The 18,875-nt window shown below is 46.1% G+C and overlaps 1 protein-coding gene and 1 pseudogene across 2 annotated transcripts in view; one reads left to right on the top strand and one right to left on the bottom strand.

The window, feature by feature from the left end:
* The window catches only part of NID1 (nidogen 1), a 93,162-nt gene that overhangs the window by 73,496 nt on the left and 791 nt on the right, over nt 1-18,875 (bottom strand). The window lies entirely within an intron of this gene.
* On the top strand, nt 12,733-13,291 carry LOC137209384 (charged multivesicular body protein 1B2-like; annotated as a pseudogene).

The following is an 18,875-nucleotide window of genomic DNA, read 5'->3' as shown; positions in this document are numbered from 1 at the left end:
ATGCACGGACAGGCCGCAGAGAAGGGAGTCAGGGAAGGAGCCTCGTCCAGCTGCTCTCCTGCCCTCTTCGCCTCCACACCATCCAAACATCTCCCAGCACAAACATCCTGATTGGGTTGCCGTGTGGGAGCGTGGGAAACGGCTCACTTTCTCAAGCCACCAGAAGTTGGCAGTTACCAGTTGCCAGTGGGAAGTGATCACATGGAAGCCACATACAGACAACTTGGTTTTAAAAAGCTGTTTTCCAGTGAAATTTAAATCAGGCCAACAATTCTGAAAATGTTCCCGGTGCCTTACATTATTGAGAAACTGAGCACAGGAATTTCTATTTTCACAAGGAATGCTTTAGGAATTGAGTTTTTAGACAAGAAGCATGACGCCCTGCCTGCAAATGCTTTGGACAAAGACCAGATAACCCTCATTAGTATTAGTAGGAAAATTATTTTTCAGGCAGTTTTATGGCACATTCAACTCACTTGTCTGTGATAATGAAGAAAGATGTCATATACAGAACACCCGGAAGTTTCATTTGATTCCTAAACTTCTTCGTAAACGTTTTCAGTCTTGTTTTTGTTTTTCTCCAAATGTAACAATTAATGGCCAACTTGAGGAACGATATTCCTTTACATTTGGGTGCCAGGCTTATTTCACAAATCTGTCCAGCTCATGATACTCCTACTGGCCTGGATCCTTTTCTCCGTCTTGTTCAAGTCGAGCAATTCAATAAAAGGGCAGGCGCACAAAGGGAAGGAGGCCAGGAGGACAGACCTGGGTACCACTGAGAAAGGCTGGGACCTGGGACCCTCTACCGGGGCGCTTGCACTTGGACCTGGACAGACGTCTCCTCCAGCAACAGAATACAAAGGAACTACAGGGGACTAAAAATAACTGTGCGCATGCGCAGTTGGGACAAATTATTAACAATACGATACAAAAAGGCCACAAACCAATCGCCACTTCTGAGGTCCCTGGAGCAAAAGCAGGGTATTGCACATGCCCCCTGCACACAGCACCACCAAGGGGGTGGGTAGGCCACCTAAGCCACCCCTCAGGCCCGACCCACCAATCCGCTCCCACCTTCACCCCATTTAAGGGACCAGCTCACCGCGCCCCCCCCTAGGAGAACAAGCAAGGGCGCCTGTTTCTTGTTTTTACCCCTCAAGTTGCAGCACAAGTCCCAGTAAAGCCTTGCCTGAGTTTTTTGTCTGGTTTCTTATCAATTTCTACTGATTAAAGAATCCAAGGACTGGGCTTCCCTGGTGGCGCAGTGGTTGAGAGTCCGCCTGCCGATGCAGGGGACACGGGTTCGTGCCCCGGTCCGGGAAGATCCCACATGCCGCGGAGCGGCTGGGCCCGTGAGCCATGGCCACTGAGCCTGTGCGTCCGGAGCCTGTGCTCCGCAATGGGAGAGGCTACAGCAGTGAGAGGCCCGCGTACCGCAAAAAAAAAAAAAAAAAAAAGAATCAAAGGACCCAAGTCGGTAACACCATCTCGAAAGGGACTAGACTGGGCACCACAGAGAGAGTCACGCAGCCTCCTGTCCAGCTGCCCAGGGCTGTCGCCATAACAGCTGTTCACCCAGTTGCTTAAGCCAGGAAACCTGGCAGGCGGCCTTGATTCCTTGCTCCTTCTCATCCCATGTCCTGTGTGTCCGGCCTCCAAAGTATACGGCACTTTCTCCATCCCTGCGACCACCAGCATCCCTCTTCCCCACCTCCTGCACCCATATAACGGGCTCTTTCTCGCCTCTTCCAGGGCTCAGCTGAAGTAACACCTAAGGGAGCCTCCTCCATCCATCCAGGGTAGGCTCCCCTGGCTGGCCCCTCCTCCTCCCTTCCCTCACGCCTGGCCCCCATTTATGTCTCCGCCTCCTATCTGTGTCCTTCCGGGCACAGACCACAGATTGTAGGGATCTCACTGACTCGTCTGCCAGCTCTGGCCGCTCTCCCCACCGCCACAGTACATCCCTTGCGGTCCAGGACCAGGTCCGTCTTGGTCTGTGCCATAGCTACAGAGCTTATCCCCTGCCTGGCACACTGAGCTCCCTCCCTTCCCAACTCCCTCCAGGAAGTGCACAGGGGAGGTCCATAGGGATACAGCCTCCCACCAAGGCTGTGTTTTTGTTTTTTTGTTTCTTTGCGGTACGCGGGCCTCTCACTGTTGTTGCCTCTCCCGTTGCGGAGCACAGGCTCCGGACGCGCAGGCTCAGCGGCCATGGCTCACGGGCCCAGCCGCTCCGCGGCATGTGGGATCTTGCCGGACCGGGGCACGAACCCGCGTGCCCTGCATCGGCAGGCGGACTCTCAACCACTGCGCCACCAGGGAAGCCCCCAAGGCTGTTTGAGAAATACTGCCCAGTGAGCTTCGAGAAGGGCCACAGCATTATGTGTCCGTGGTTCTTCCGCTGGAGTGCGACACGATTTACTAAAACACTTTGCGTAAATGTGAACCGATAACTCAAGTCTGAGCAAGTCTCTAGATGTAACTACCACTTTACAGGAAATACAGGGGACAGAAGCACACTCAGAGGATAGCATAGGGATGTGACCAGCAACATCCAGAATATGGGACATCCTGAAGGACAAATACCCAGTTTCTTTAATAAATGCATGGAAAAAAGGTGAGGGGAACCTGTAGATTTCAGAAGTCGTGAGGTACCTATCGACTAGACGTGAGGTGTGGGCTTCGCCTGGATCCCGATTTAAACCAGTCAACTGAAAAGTCAAATAAAATATTTTATGAACCTATGTGATATTGGATGACATTAAGGAAATATTGTTAACTTTTTAGGTGTGATCATGATTTTGCAAGGTTTCTTTTTGTTTATGTTTTTATTTTTGGCTGCGTTGGGTCTTTGTTGCTGCGCGCGGGCTTTCTCCAGCTGCCGCAAGCGGGGGCTCCTCTTCGCTGCGGTACGCGGGCTTCTCATTGCGGTGGCTTCTCTTGTTGCGGAGCACCGGGCTCTAGGCATGCGGGCTTCAGTAGTTGTGGCACGTGGGCTCAGTAGTTGTGGCACAGGGGCTTCGTTGCTCCGTGGCATGTGGGATCTTCCCGGACCAGGGCTCGAACCCATATCCCCTGCATTGGTAGGCATATTCTTAACCACTGCACCACCAGGGAAGTCCCCGTTTTGTTTTTAAAAAGTCACTTTTTTAGAGATACATTCTGAAATATTTACAATGAAATAAAATGTTTGGGATTTGTTTAAAAACAATTCAGTTTAGGTAAGAGGGGAGAATATTAAGAATAGGTGGGGATATAGGTGAAACTAGACGCACCATAAACGGATACATGTTGAAGCTGAGTGATTCATGAGACTGCATCATAATATTCTATTTGTGCATATGTTTAAAATTTTCAAAATGAACTTTAAAAAATAGATAATGAAGTGATTAATCTAAAGTTTAAAGTTTCTAAAGAAAGGCAGTTAACTTTTATAGCTAAGCCCACATGAATGCTCTCTGCGAGGAGGAGGGCCCACGTTCATTGTCTGAATTCCTCCTTCCCCAGACTGCCCCAGGTCCACCCCTTCCCTCACAACCCCTGCCTCTCCTCTACCAGAGATTTTCAGGAATGTTAGTTGCACTGGGCAAGCTAGATTGTGTTAATGAGTAGAAGGTGCTGGTGAAAGCAGGTTTAGTAATTAACAGGAACCAAAAGTTGCAGATGCTTGAGGCACCAGGTGCAGGGCCCGGAGTCCAGAAAGAAACAATTATTAAACATAAGTATTATACAGCAGTCACCAGTATTATTTTCTGTTCATCACTTTGTGCCAGCTGAAAAATTACGTGGATTATAGGACCAGGTTTTAGTTTTGATATGAATGTTGGTAAGGAAAAGTCTAGAATAGAAATAGATGCGCTGGAATTTTTCTTTTTAATTGCTTGCACTTCTCCAAACTCACCATGGTGTTTCACCTACTTAACACTGCGTGCTTTTGCATTTATGGTCCCCTCGGCCTCAAAGACCCTCACTCAGCTCCTGTCCGTGGCAAAGTCCCATTTCTCCCTGTGAAGCCCTCCTGCCCTCCCCAAGCAGGGTTTAGCACCAGCTCCTTTACATCTGCACCTCTTTCTATCTTTGGGCCATTTACAGGCCCAAAATGGAGTCGCTTATGCTAAGCCCCACATCACCAAACTGAGACTTGATTATAGTTTCCATATGGAAATCTTAAACCAGTCAATCAGAAACCACCTGATCAGCACTAGTGAGGTCATCTGCTGGGTAGACCCCTGCCCTCCCCTAAAGAAAAGTAACTTTGCAATACTAGGACCTGCTTTTTTTGGCCAGATAACTTCCCTGTACCCACTCCCTCCTGCCTATAAAAGTCTTTCATTTTGCATAGCTCCTCGGAGCTCCTTTCTATCTGCTAGATTGGATGCTGCCCGATTCAAATCGATTTTTGCTCAAATAAACGCTTAAGAATTTTAATATGCCCCAGTTTATCTTTTAACAGTTTGCAATTAGCACCTTGGAGTCCTGACTTAGGAGCCCTGAGTCCCAGTGGCACCAGCACATTCCTTGCTGTGAATTATGTAATAGGGAAGAACAAATCTAACTCTGTATTGGATCTGTTTCTTTCATTTTAACCTTGAAGCAATTATACTCCAATAAAGATCTATTATTAAAAAAAAAACAAAACAAAAGAATGTTGCCTGTAGCCTGAAATATACAGGACAGCCCATTCTCAAGTCTTTGAACTTTAAAGGCATAACACTTCTCCATTCATATAGAGATTAAAAAGTTGCAGAACAGAGAATAACATTTGTCCTGTTGGACGTTTATAGGAACATTGTCACCAGACCTACATGGACAGCTGCAAGAACAAAGGATTCTGGCACCAAGAAGTGGGCACCAACCAACCACACCCCCTTGCCTTTTGGTATAAAAGAAGCCCGAACCCTAACTCAGGGAAGATGGTTCTTTGGGACACTAGTCCCCCATCTTCTCAGTCGGCTGGCTTTCCAAATAAAGTCACTATTCCTTGTCCTAACACCTCTCTCGATTTATTGGTCTGTCATTCAGCAAGCAGTATGAGCTTGGACTTGGTAACTATAACATGGCAAAACTCTTGTGAATTTTTTTTTTTTTTTTTTTTTTTTGGCCACACTGCACGGCTTGCAGGGTCTTAGTTTCCCAACCAGAGAGCGAACCCACGCCCCCTGCAATGGAAGCCCGGAGTCCTAACCACCGCACCGCCAGGGAAGTCCCAAAACTCCTATGAATTGAATGCATTCCTGAGAAAGTCTGTCTGTATTATTGAGGGCTAAAGTAATGATGATGATGATGATGATGTTATATTATTGTCTTAAGGTAACTCTAACCAAAAATTGCCTCGCTGAGGTTTTTGGTAGCGTAATAATACATTGCTTCTTTATTGAAAGACAGCTACCTCCAGCACACTGACCAACGTAAATACCGCCCTGAATCTTGCTGACAGTTCACACTGGGAAAAAGAAGTTCCTTCAGCAAAGTTAATGTTCAGCTCAGCGTGTTACTAGCGCAACTTAACAGCCCTGTACAGAACACACCTATTCACTCACCCCAAGGAACACACCAAACAGGCTCTTCAGCCAGCTGCACCATCAATTACATCACAAAATGCCCCTGGGTGAAAATGCAAGCCTCACAGGGCTAACAGTTGGAGCCACTTACTTACAATTGTTTCCACTCAGCTGACAGTAAGAGGCAACAGAGCACTAACTCACGATGAGGAAGTGGCCCCCATTTAAAAAAAAAGCACTTCCAATCTCCTGTGCATCTTTAAAGTGAACTCACAGGCAAATGAAGCCCTGGAGAAAGTCTAAATGCAGATACTCCATACATTAAAATTATGTGTTAGATTCCTTACGTTCAAGCAAATGCTGAGGAAGTGAAACAACAGCCATCTTTTTTGACTTCAATGAGCCTGGTAGCAGGCCCCAGGGCAGGATGCTTTTCCCCTGCAACCCTGAGGGGAAAACCTTCTTTAAAACAGATGTGGTTAAGAATACTTGAGGTAGGCACAAATAAGAAACAAATGGGCTCCTTTTAGAAATGCAAAGAGCAGTACTGGGAAGACAATGAAATTGCTTGCAGTTGCAAAAGCAAACTCCATGGGTGGGAAGAAGCAGGAACCTAAGGTAAAATAATTTAGGCCAAGGAAGGAAAGGGAGGCAAACACTTACTGCTAGGTTTGAGGCCCTTTACTAAAGCTGTTTGCATTTTTTTTAATTTAATACAACCACCCCTCTTCTCACGCATATGAAACAGACAAGGAAATGACAAGAGACTTAATTTAGCTTCATGTCACACAGCCAGCAAGTGATGGTACCAAGATTTGAACCCACATCTGGTCAAGTCCATTACCGGTGCTCTTTCTGTTATACTCAGCCACCTAGTTTAGAGAAATGGGGAGCAAAAGTCCTGGAAGTTGCAAAGCTTCATGGGATGGCTCCACAGATAGAGACTGGGCAGCTAGAAAAACCTAGAAAACGAAAAGGGCCTAAGAAAAGAAAAACTTGAGAAAGAAGTCCCTGAAATAGCCTGAAGTAATGACACGATCAAGGTGGAGGTTAACTGATTCCAGCCTAGAGCCCAGAGGGGACCTGGGGCCTGCCCCCTTGAGTGGTACTTGACAGTTTACAAAGCATTTTTACTCCAGTTATTGTAGTGAACCTAGTAAAGCATGCATTAATATCATCTTCATTCTTCATTTGAGAAAAAAATGAATTTCCGTTTATAGGACTTGCCTAAGATCATACACCAGAAGTGTGAGAACGAAACTCTTGAGTCTAAATTGCAAATATTTTCTATTAACTCCACAGAACCAGAGAAATGACTCTGGCTTGAATTAGAAATAGAAGCAAAAGGATTAGCAGATAAAAACAAGGGGCAACCTGGTAGTAATAGTTAAAAGATGAGTCAGTGTTTTAAACTTAATCCAGTTAATGTCTAATGAGAGACTCAGGATAAATTACCCATCTCTTCTGCAGGAAATTTCTACCTGAGATTATCTGCCAACATTTAAAAATGGTTGGGAGTGGGCTTCCCTGGTGGCGCAGTGGTTGAGAGTTCGCCTGCCAATGCAGGGGACACGGGTTCGTGCCCCGGTCCGGGAAGATCCCACATGCCGCGGAGTGGCTGGGCCCGTGAGCCATGGCCACTGAGCCTGCGCGTCCGGAGCCTGTGCTCCGCAACGGGAGAGGCCAAAACAGTGAGAGGCCCGCGTACCGCCAAAAAAAAAAAAGAAGAGGTAGAAGTGTCCTTCAGCATTCCAGAACAGGAGGTGATCAGGAAAGGCAAGAGAAGGGCCTTGTCCAAACGCTCAGTCTCTGGGGAGAAGCGTGCCCCTCCTTAACACCTTGGATAGAGATATCAGAAGTTCACCTGTGCTGACTAGGGCACCAGGACTCCCTGAATTTGGATTATACCAATCCCTTAATTTCAACACCAGTCCCTTAATTGGAACATCAGAAATTATAGGGAAAGAATTAAGTACTTATCTGCCTTTCCAGAACAAAACATGTCAGTGTAACCCAAAAGCCCCAGTTGATGAGGGAAAGCGCTTCTTTACAGGAGTATGCCAGCTAATAAATGTAGAAAGAATGCTAGAAACCAACAAGTAAACAACAAGACAAAATAAGACACAAATTGGCAACCGTTAATTTAATAATTGATTCAGGCAAAGATCGTCAATGGTTGCTACAGACATTAAGTGAAAGGTTGGTGGGCAAAGGGACAGCTGCATAAGGCCAAACAAAGTATCACCCCATAGCTTGCTCTCTGCTTACAAGGGGAAAAATGTAACACGACAGACATGATCTAGCTGTCATCACCTTAACACGAGCAGCTAGCAGAGCAACAACCAGACATCACTTGCCTCCTGATATTATTAGTTCCTCAAAACGTTAAACATAGAGTTACCATATGACCTAGCAATTCCACTCCTAGGTATATACCCAAGAGACCTGAAAGCTGATGTCCACACGAAAACTGGGACACGGACATTCATAGCAGCATTATTCATAATAGCCAGAAAGGAGAAACAACCTGAATATCCATGAACTTATGGAAGGAAAAATAAAACCATGGAATATTATTCAGTCATAGAGGAACTAGGCACTGCTAAGTACTGCAAAGTGGAGGAGGCTTGAAAATGTTATGCTCAGTGGAAGAAGCCAGTCACAAAAGGTCATATGTTGTATGATTCTATTTACGTGAAACGTCCAGAGCAGACAAGTCCATAGAGACAGACAGTAGATTAGTGGTTCCCAGGGACCGGGGCAGCGGGGAGGTGAGGGAGATGGGGAATGAATGACTGCTGAAGGATACTGGGTTTGTTTGGGGGTGAGCAAAATATTCTGGAGTTAGACAGTGGTGATGGTTGCACAAGTCCCTGGGTATACAAAAAACACTGAACTGTACACTTTAAAGCGGTGAATTTTAGGGTAGGTAAATTATATCTCATAACACTGTTATTTAGAAAATCAAGGAGGTGTAGAAAACAAGGGGGAATGTGTACATACATATGTTTGTACATTTGAGGCTCTCTCTGCAAAGAGATAAAAAATTCATGAATAGTGATTGTCTCTGGGGAGAGAACGATGGGCCTGGAGGCCAGGGTAGGAAGGAAACTTCCCTTAACACTGTTTTTACAAGTTTTGTTAACCATTTGCATTGTCTTACTATTCCCCAAATTAATTTAAAAATAAAATTCTACGTGTTTTCTAAAGAAAACAATGTTTAACCTGAATATTTTCAAAATTACCAGTTTTCAGAAAATACAGAGATGGAATAACAGGCTAGACTACATTACAAAGAAACAGTCAAATGCAGAAGGTGGGACCTTCTACAGGACATTAAGCTGTGACTCTTAAATAAAGTGAGAAATAAAAAGGGGGAGCGTATTGGTCAAAATTAAAAGAGACTAGCGACTTCCCTGGTGGTGCAGTGGATAAGACTCCGTGCTCCCAATGCAGGGGGCCTGGGTTCCATCCCTGGTCGGGAAACTAGATCCCACATGCATGGCGCAACTAAGAGTTGGCGTGCTGCAACTAAGGAGCCCACGTGCTACAACTAAGGAGCCGACGAGCCGCAATTAAGGAGGCCCAGTGCAACCAAATAAATAAATAAAATAAAAAAGTAAAAGAGACTAAAGAGCCAAATGTAATGCTTGTCATCCTTTGGGCCCCAGTCTGAATGAGTCTAGCTACCAAGGACAGCTTTGGGGATATTGGAGAGATTTGATATGTACTCGGCATAAACTGGTAACAGGAAATTATTACTGATTTTGTTTAGTTTGATAATAGTATGCTGGTTAGGTAGGGAAATGCTGTTACTGTCTTAGGAATGCATAGTAAAATATTTGGTGATGAAATGTCATGATGACTGTAATTTATTGTTACTTTGGATACATGAGTAAAGAGAAATTAAACAAATAGGGAAAATGCTAACAACAGTTACCTTTATGTAATGTGTCTATGGGTGTTCATGATACTCATTTCTCCCCTTTTGTGTGTGTGTGTGAAAACATTTCTAATTAAAAATTAAAGGGACTTCCCTGGTTGTCCAGTGGTTAAGACTCCGCACTTCCACTGCAGGGGGCACAGGTGCGATCCCTGGTTGAGGAATTAAGATCCCACATGCAGCACGGCCAAAAAAAAAAAAAATATTTAAGAAAAAAATTTACCTGAGGACAAAGCACTTAAGAAACCTGCTCCTTAAGTGATAAGAGCCAACCCTTTTCACAAGCAATGCAATGGGGAGTGTAGCCTCACACACCTGGCCCCAAAGTCTGTACATTACAGTGCTGATGAGAGACTGTCAAATGAATAAATGAATGAAGGAGGGGAAGAAGTCGGTATCCAAGGTGGCATAGTATAAAGACCGCAGAACTAGGGGTGGGAAGATCTGAGTTCAAGGTCTACCTCGACCCGAGCTGAGTGTATTTTGACAAGGCCCTTAGCTGCATGTGTCAGTGTTCTTCTCTATAATAGGGGGCTCATCCTATCACCTGCCTGAGCGACCTCACAGGGCTGCTGCGTGTCTCAGATGAGATAACACATGAGCAAGCCTCATTACACTCACCTGCAAATAGCTCTAGAACCCACAACCCGTGTCCACACACCACCGCCACCCTCCCCTGGACCCTGGCAACAGGTCTTTAGCTGTAGAATTCACTCTTCCTCCTCCACACCTCCCCTAAAAGTCCTTTACCCACAGGCAGCATCATTTTTTAAAAACTTTTATAATTAGACTACTTTTTTTTTTTTTGCGGTACTCGGGCCTCTCACTGTTGTGGCCTCTCCCGTTGCGGAGCACAGGCTCCAGACGCGCAGGCTCAGCGGCCGTGGCTCACGGGCCCAGCCGCTCCGCGGCATGTGGGATCTTCCCGGAACGGGGCACGAACCCATGTCCCCTGCATCGGCAGGCGGACTCTCAACCACTGCACCACCAGGGAAGCCCTAATTATACTACTTTTAAGGGAGAATTTTCAAACACACACAGAACAATCACCAAAATTATCCACACACTCTAGTTCTTGCTTTATCTATTCCTTCCACACATGTGCATATTTATTTTTTCTTTTTTGAAGTATTTTAAATGAAATCCCAGGCATCAAATTATTTCACCTGTCCATATTTCCATATGTATCTCTCCTAGAAAAGCAGTTTGTCTCCAAGATGTGTTTTACGGCCAGTTTGTTTCCATGTTTCCATCAGGATCCAACAAAGTCCTTACCTTACATTTGGTTAGCTTGTCTCTTAAGCCTCTTTTAATCTATGCAGTTCTCCCTCCTTTTTCTCCCATGCCATTTATTTGTTGAGGAAATGGAAATCTTTTACAAATAAATCATGTGGGGGGGGCGGATAAATCAGGAGTTTGGGATTGACATATACACACTACTGTATTTAGAACAGATAACCGACAAGGACCTATCCTATAGCTCAGGGAACTCTACTCAATATTCTGTAATAACCTAAAATGGGAAAAGAATTTGAAAAAGAATAGATACATGTATATATATAACTGAATCACTTTGCCGTACACCTGAAACTAACGCAACATTGTAAATCAACTATACTACAGTATAAAATAAAAATTAAAAAAAAATCATGTCACTCATCTAGCTTGAATCTCTAATGGCATCCCACTGCTTCATAGAATGAAGTAAGGAATACCTAGCGTTCATTCATACCTTCATTCACTCAACAGATCATAACAGAGCACCCACTATGTGCCCCGGACCCTACTCCTGGTGTGTACCTGGGAGACAGCGGTGAATAAGGCAGGTCAGACGCTGCCCTCAAAGGGTTCAGACTGTAACGGGAAAGATGAGCAACACACAAGTAAACAAATAAACTAGTTTTAGGTGGCTATACATGTTGGGATGAAATCAAGACAGAATGCAACAAAACAACACGCACGGGCGTCTGCATGTGAGCAGACCTGCGTGACGGGACGGTGCAGAGGGGAGAGGAGTGTCTACACCTGGGTGGGACAAGCTGGCTGTGGCCGAGGAATAGAAAGTGGCTGGTGAGGCTGGAGCCCAGCACGTGAGGACAGCCAGGATAATAAGGGATGACGGTGGAGAGCCAGCGTGACTGTACCATCACCACACGTGGTGAGAAGCTGGATGTCATTAAGTGCAAAGGGAAACACCTGGAGGGCTCTGAGCTGCAGTGTCCGGGTCTGACTTAGCTCCCCCAGTTCTTGCACCACTGCCCTCACTCACACTGGCTTTCATTCTGTCCTGAAGACATGCCAAGCTCCTCCTCTCTACAAGCTCCTGGTCTCACACTCAGAAACGAGGCACCATTCTGCCCCTTCCCCTTTTCACATGGCTAACCCCCTACCCATGCTTTAGTTCCAGGTGGAGAAGGTCTAGCTCAGTTTCACCACAATATATGATCTTCTTCCTCATAGCACTTATCACAGTGTCATTACTAGTTTAATGTCTGTCTTCCTCACTAGACTGTAAAGAGCAGAAACAACACTGCTCTGGTTTCAATCTCTATCTCCAAAGCCTAGCACTGGTCCTGGCATGTTAGGCAACAAATTAAATATTTGTTGAATGACTAGATGATGTACCTCAACATTGCACTGCATTATATGAGAAATAATAACCAGTGTCCTGTACATAGTAAAGGTATATATTCAACACGTGGTCACTTGATCAGAGAATACCAAAGATCCACGATAAAACGAACCTTAGAGATAATCTTATCAAACCTCTTTGTTTTATAATAAGAGAGGTCTGGAATAATAAGAGGGTGAGATATGAAGTGACTGGACCTCAGTTATAAGTTGGTTAATCAACCTGATTCATCAATTTCACTTTAGCCCCCATTAGAAATTAATACTCTATCAAGTATTCTGCGACTCAGCCAGGGCCACTGTTAGACCACAGGGCGCCTTTGGGCAAATTAGAAGCAAGTACCCCTTCCTCTGAATGGCCCCAGGCCCATGCTGAGGTTCAGGGCTTGGTGAGTGGCCTGAGGGCTGGACTTTAGCCGGTTTGGCCCCTCAGTCAGAGCCTTGTGCTGCAAACCACCTGCATAACCATGGGTGGTGGCCCCGGACTTAACGATAAACTTCCTATGTGCCAGTAAGTGTGGCAGGTCCACGAGTGATGTCAAGAGGAATACGACACAATCTCAGGGAGCCAGGCCGGTCTGCAGCTCAAGACTAGGACGGGGCTGCATGTACCCTCCCATCAAACCTGCGCCTCCCCAAACAAGTCACGGGACCATGTCGAATATGGAGAAACACCTATTTAACTTGTAGTTTGCTGTCAGAGAACTTAATAACAATGCCAAGAAATATGAGAGAGAAGAAAAGGCTGGAAAGGCCAAGATTAAAAAGGCCATTTAGAAGAGCAGTCAAGAAGAGGCAAGAATACACATTGAAAATGCAATCCACCAGAGGAAACAAGCAATTAATTTCTGGAGTGTGAGCGCTGGGGCTCCTGCTGTGGCAGCAGGAGTTCAGACTAAGGGCAAGGTGACAAAGTTCACGGCCGTTGGTTGGCTCTGCAGATGCTACATGGAGGGGTATGAACCTCCATGAAAAGATGTTTGTCCCCATGGACACGTGTAAACACCAACTGGAAATGCTGAAGGTTCAAACGCAACAAAGGGAAGACACGATGAGTCACTCCACAACCCTAACAATATACCACAAAACCAAGTGGATATGTTGCTTCAGGAAATGGCAGATGAAACTAGCCTTGATGTCAAATGCAACTACCACAGGGTCAGTAGGTTCTATAGGCACAAGTGTTGCTTCAATGGAACAGGATGAACTCTAAGAGACTTGCTTGTCTGCATGATCAAGAGTAAGTTACAGGGCTTCCCTGGCGGCGCAGTGGTTGAGAGTCCACCTGCCGATGCAGGGGACACGGGTTCGTGCCCCGGTCCGGGAAGATCCCACATGCCGCGGAGCGGCTGGGCCCGTGAGCCATGGCCACTGAGCCTGTGCATCCGGAGCCTGTGCTCCGCAACGGGAGAGGCCACAGCAGCGAGAGGCCCGCGTACCGCAAAAAAAAAAAAAAAAAAAATCTAGCACGAGGGACTTCCCTGGCGGTCTAGTGGTTAAGACTTCGCCTTCCAATGCAGGGGGTGCAGGTTCGATCCCTGGTCAGGGAAATAAGATCCCACATGCCGCGCAGTGCGGCCTTAATAAATAAATAATTTTTTAAAAAAGAATTCCTTGGTAAGGTTGGTGGAATAAAGCAAAATTTTCTTTCTTTTTTTTTTTTTTTTTGCCGCGCCTTCCCCATCAGGGATTGAACCCATACCCCCTGCAATGGAAATGTGGAGCCTTAACCACTGGACCACCAGGGAAGTCCCTGAAGCAAGTTTTGAAGAAAGTCAGTGGCCTGTATTGGCAGAGAAGGTAGGGTAAAAATAGGAAGAACGTTAGAAGATCTTAAGAGTTAAATTTACCTTACTTAAGGAAAGATTCCTATATGTAAGTGGTATAATGAAAATCAGTTTGTGGAAGATGTATGTGGTGTGTGTGTGTGTGAGACAGAGAGACAGACAGACAGTCATGAGGAAGGGAGATGAGGAGATGCATCAGGAGAGCAGTATACAATCTTTTTGCTTCCAAGGATATCCTTTTATTACTTTTTCATAGCCATAAAGAATTTTATTTCCCAAACTGAACTTATTGAACAATAACTAATTCATTTCTCCATGCTTATGAGTCAAGACATGAATAACATCATATGTAATCAAATCATGTACTAGATTTAAACACTGGCCCACTCCCCTCTCGTTACTCAGGATGGGGTCCAAAGAATGACTGGTTTCATCACTGGGATTGTGCTGATTTAAAAATAAAGAGATTACTCCACGTGGAGAATCAGATCTTATCACGCAATGGCCCACAGGATAAAGTTAGGAAACCAAGATGGCCCCTCGCTCCACCATGGAATATTCCCCAGCAATACCCTCTGCCTTGGAACAGCTCTCAAATTAAGGCAGAGGCATACGATGTCTAGATACCATCAAATCAGCAGCTCTTGAACATTTTGGTCTCAGGACCCCTTTATATTCTTAAAAATTATTAAAGAACTCCCGGAATCTCATGTTTATATAGGTTATATTGATCAATACTTATCATACCAGAAATTAAAATTGAGAAAAATTTAAATATTTATAATACTTAAGTAATAATGAACTCATTCCATGTTAACATAATTTTAAAGAAAATAAAACCCAAAAGTACCTAGGGAGAGAAGTGTCGTTGTTGTACATTTGGCAAATCAATTTGATGTCTGGCTTAATGGAAGACAGCTGGATTCTCCTGCCTTCTACATTCAATCTGTTGTGATAAATATCACAACACATGTAGATATCACATATCCTGTAGCCTCTAGTGAGCTCCACTATATACACATGAGAGCACGGGAGTAGAAAAAGCAAACAACGCTTTCTTATTACCAGGAAAAGAGTTTTGACCTTGTGAATTTCTTGAAAAAGTCTCCAGGGCGCCCAGGAGTCCCCAGACCGCACTGTTAGAACTGATGAGTTGGGTCATCACTAATGTACCCTTTCCAAGGGCTCCAAACCCAGCTCTCAGCTTGTTCCCTGCTTTCCTACTTCCCCTCGTAAACCAGTGTCAAGGCTTCCATTCACCTTCCAACCTAACTGCTCTTTTGAAGGTCTACAAGCTCCAGGGCATCTCCACGTTCTGGTCCCCTTCTTGGTCTCTAACACCACCAAGTCAAACCTGGACTAATGCCTTTTCACTCAAGTCAGCTCTGCCAACCATCTCGTCATTCACTCACGCCTCAAGACCAAGAACCTCTCCCTCCCTGCCTTCTCCTCCGCGTTCCACGTGTGACTGGTCAGAAATCTTGCCGATGCATCTTAGATCAACTCAGGTTCACCGGCTCCTCTCCTTGCCCCATTCCTGTACGCTCTAATTCCTGCATATCTGATAAATCAGTAACTTATGGGACTGGTTTTCCTGCTCCCAAACTCTTCTTGTCCATTTGTTCATGCTGTCTTGCAAACCACTGCCAGACTTATCTTACTAAAGACGGGCATGCCTTGTGACCAGCTACAGAGAGTATAACCCAGCAACCACTAACCTTCCAGGAGCCGTCTTTCATGACCCTCCAGGTAATGTATTGCATCGTTTGGCTCCACATCTTCAGCTCTCCCTGTATCCATGCCTGTTACCACCACGGCGGGGGGCGGGGAGGGTGATGACCTTCCTCACCCATTGACTCTGGGCTCAGCCATGAGACTTGCTTTAGTCCCTGAGATGTTAGGAGGCATGACCCAAGGGAAGGCTTGGAAAAGCACTATGCATTTCCACTTACTCTTTTATGCTTCTGACATCTCCATGAAAGAGGACATGCTTAAGCTGGCCCCCTGAAGCAGCACCATCCAATAGAATTTTTAGTGGTGATGGATACATTCAACAGCAGCATTGTCCGATCTAGTGGCCACTAGCCACTAGTGAGAGTGTTGAACATTTGAAATGTGGCTAGTGTGACTCAAAAGCTGAAATTTTAGTATTATTTCATTTTAATTAATTTAAAATAGCTATACATGGCTAATGACCATATTAGGCAAAACAGCTGTGGAGGTTGAGACACCTCCCTCCCCCACCACCTCCCAGAGCAGAACCAGATCATCCCAGTTGCTCCTGCTGAAGCCACCTTAAATCAGCCCACCACCTGCAGATTCCAGATACATGAGCAACAAGTGCTTATAGTTATATGCCACTGACGTTTTTGTGGCTGTTTGTTACACAGCAAGAGCTAACTGATACATTTATCCCCTGACCCTACTGCCTATCCCAGACTGAACCCTCCTATGCCCACAAAAACACTCTGCTCCAGTGGGGTCATATTCCTCACTTTCCCAGCATATGCCAAGCTTGTTCCCATCCTCATGCATTTACCCCTGCAGTACCTCCCACCATGAATGGCCTCTCCATTTCCCCCTCCACCTACTGAAAATGGACCTGTCTTTCAAGTCTTAAATGTAACCTCCTCTGTAAAATCTTTCCTCACTACTCTAACTCACAGCACGCCCTTGGGTCCATGACATGTTTTAGGTCTGATGCTTGAAAGCATTATGAGTCAGACACAGATTTGGGCTGAAATCCTAGTTTGGGTTTTTTTTGGGTTTTGGGGGGGTTTTTTTTGTGGTACGTGGGCCTCTCACTGTTGTGGCCTCTCCCTTTGCGGAGCACAGGCTCCGGACACGCAGGCTCAGCGGCCATGGCTCACGGGCCCAGCCGCTCCGTGGCATGTGGGATCCTCCCGGACCGGGGCACGAACCCGTGTCCCCTGCATCGGCAGGAGGACTCTCAACCACTGCGCCACCAGGGAAGCCCTAGTTTGGGTATTTTTAACTGATGCGATGGCCTTGGGTAATTACTAATTATTGTTATTACTTCTTCATCTGAAAAAAAGGGGGCATGCTGTTTTGAGGATTAAATAATGTAAAACTAGCAAGTTCCTGACACATGTAGATATACTCATCCAATAATCACTTTCCTTCTCAGTGGGTTTCCTTTCATTTTCTTAATCTAATGCCCAGAACAGTACAGACCATCTAGTTCATGCTCACACTTCCTGTCAATTCACCCTTTCACTCAGGGCCATGTGAGGGTTTCCATCAGCTCAAAACAGCATCTACAAAACTACAAATAGTGGTGGGTGCTGTGATGTGGCACCAGATCCTCATTCAGCTCCTGGGAATGCAGTCCTCAGCCCTCCTCTTCGATAACTGCCTCTGTGGAAAAAACTGCCTCACCCGAGGGTCACATCTGGGTCCAGGGCAGCCCTTATGGAATCACTGATCACTGTAAGGACATGGAGGTCCATCCCTCTCAGGAGACTTGAGAGAGCTCTGAAAGGCCATCCCACCCCCAGAGCTCCCAGGGGACTGGCTGGATGCCCTGGCTGGCCTGCACTGCAGCTCCACTACTCCGCTCAATCTTTCTTCACTGCCCTCCCTTCTACAATTGTGGATCTGCGAAGCTCACCCTAATGAAATAACCTACCTGCTAATCTCCATCTCAGAGTCCTTCCTGGGAACCCAACCTGAAGCACAGAAATAAGATGCAAAGAGAGCTCTGGGAGTCTTTCTCACTGAAATGCAGATTAAAAACCCAAATTGGCTCAGAAGGTGTGGACTGACAGGAATCACTTTTTAGCAATCGATTTTCTAGGTCTTTAGAACGTAATGTGGTTAGTCTGATGCCACAAGTAAAGAAGGGCGGAGGGCCCTAATTTAACATAGGGGTTCATGAATACAATTCAGTGGGTCTGTCAACCTAGAGAGAAAAAGAAATTTCATTTTAATTTTCAGTAACCCGCAACTGGTATTTAGCATTTCCTTCCATTATAAATGTAGGCAACAAAACACAGTAGCATTAGCACTTAATGACCTTGCCACTAACAGAAGTCACAGATATTCTCCTATTATAGTCACAGTAGGTGTCTCTGAATATTGTTTACAGTCCCCATGACCTTGAAAGTTCCGGCATTAGCTGATCGTACACTGGATCCACTGCTACACCTTGCTATTTAATACGGTTAAGAAGAAAAAAACCGCATATATTACTTAATACAATTTTTAAAAAATATTTTAACTCATTTTTCAACAGGATTGATCTCCTTGGCAATCCTGTGGATTTCATCTTATGCATTTAAAAACCTAAGACAGGGTTTTACAGCCTACAGCAGACTGTGCAAGGAGGTCAGGGCAGTCAACCAACAAGGGGACACCCTCTGTCGGTGGAGACTTCGAGGACTCATTCTTTTTGGGCAAAGCCGACAAGCTCCACGTGGGTGCTGTCCCGGGCGAGATCTGCCCCGGCCAGAAGACGAGCACAGCCATTTCACCGGCAGGACAAGCTCCAGCCGCTGATGGCGTTGTTCCCTCCACTTCTGGAATGCACACAGCTTTATATGAAATCCACATGGTGCGTGGCGGCGGCGGCAGGCGGCGGCACGAAAGGACTTTACCAAGTTGACAGCGTCCCCGAGCCCGGCCAGTTCAGAGAAGGATCCAGAGAGCGAAAGGTCCCTGTCCCGCTCCCCATCTGGCCGCCCTCCCCCCGCCCCCCATGGTGACAGTGCTCGGCTACAGGAAATTGGATCACCGGGGCGCCCTTTCCCAGCCCTTAACTCTGGACTGAGAGCAGAATCATTGCCAAGGCATATCCGGAGTCCACACACACAAATGCAGGGGCTGTCGGCTACATTCCCGGGGCGGAGGGCCCGGTTTGGCGGTCTTTTCCTGCCCCGGCACCTACGGCAGTCGCAGGGCCCGCGTGCCGGCTGCAACCCAGCTCTGGCCTTTGCCCCGCGCCCGCGCCTGGTCCCAACCGCACCGGGTCCTGTCCCCAAAAGGCAGGGG

The sequence above is a fragment of the Pseudorca crassidens genome, chromosome 16 (assembly GCF_039906515.1).
Source record: "Pseudorca crassidens isolate mPseCra1 chromosome 16, mPseCra1.hap1, whole genome shotgun sequence".
Classification (NCBI taxonomy): Eukaryota; Metazoa; Chordata; class Mammalia; order Artiodactyla; family Delphinidae; genus Pseudorca; species Pseudorca crassidens.
The sequence above is the reverse complement of the archived record's forward strand: the minus strand, read 5'-3'. Positions and strand labels throughout refer to the sequence as shown.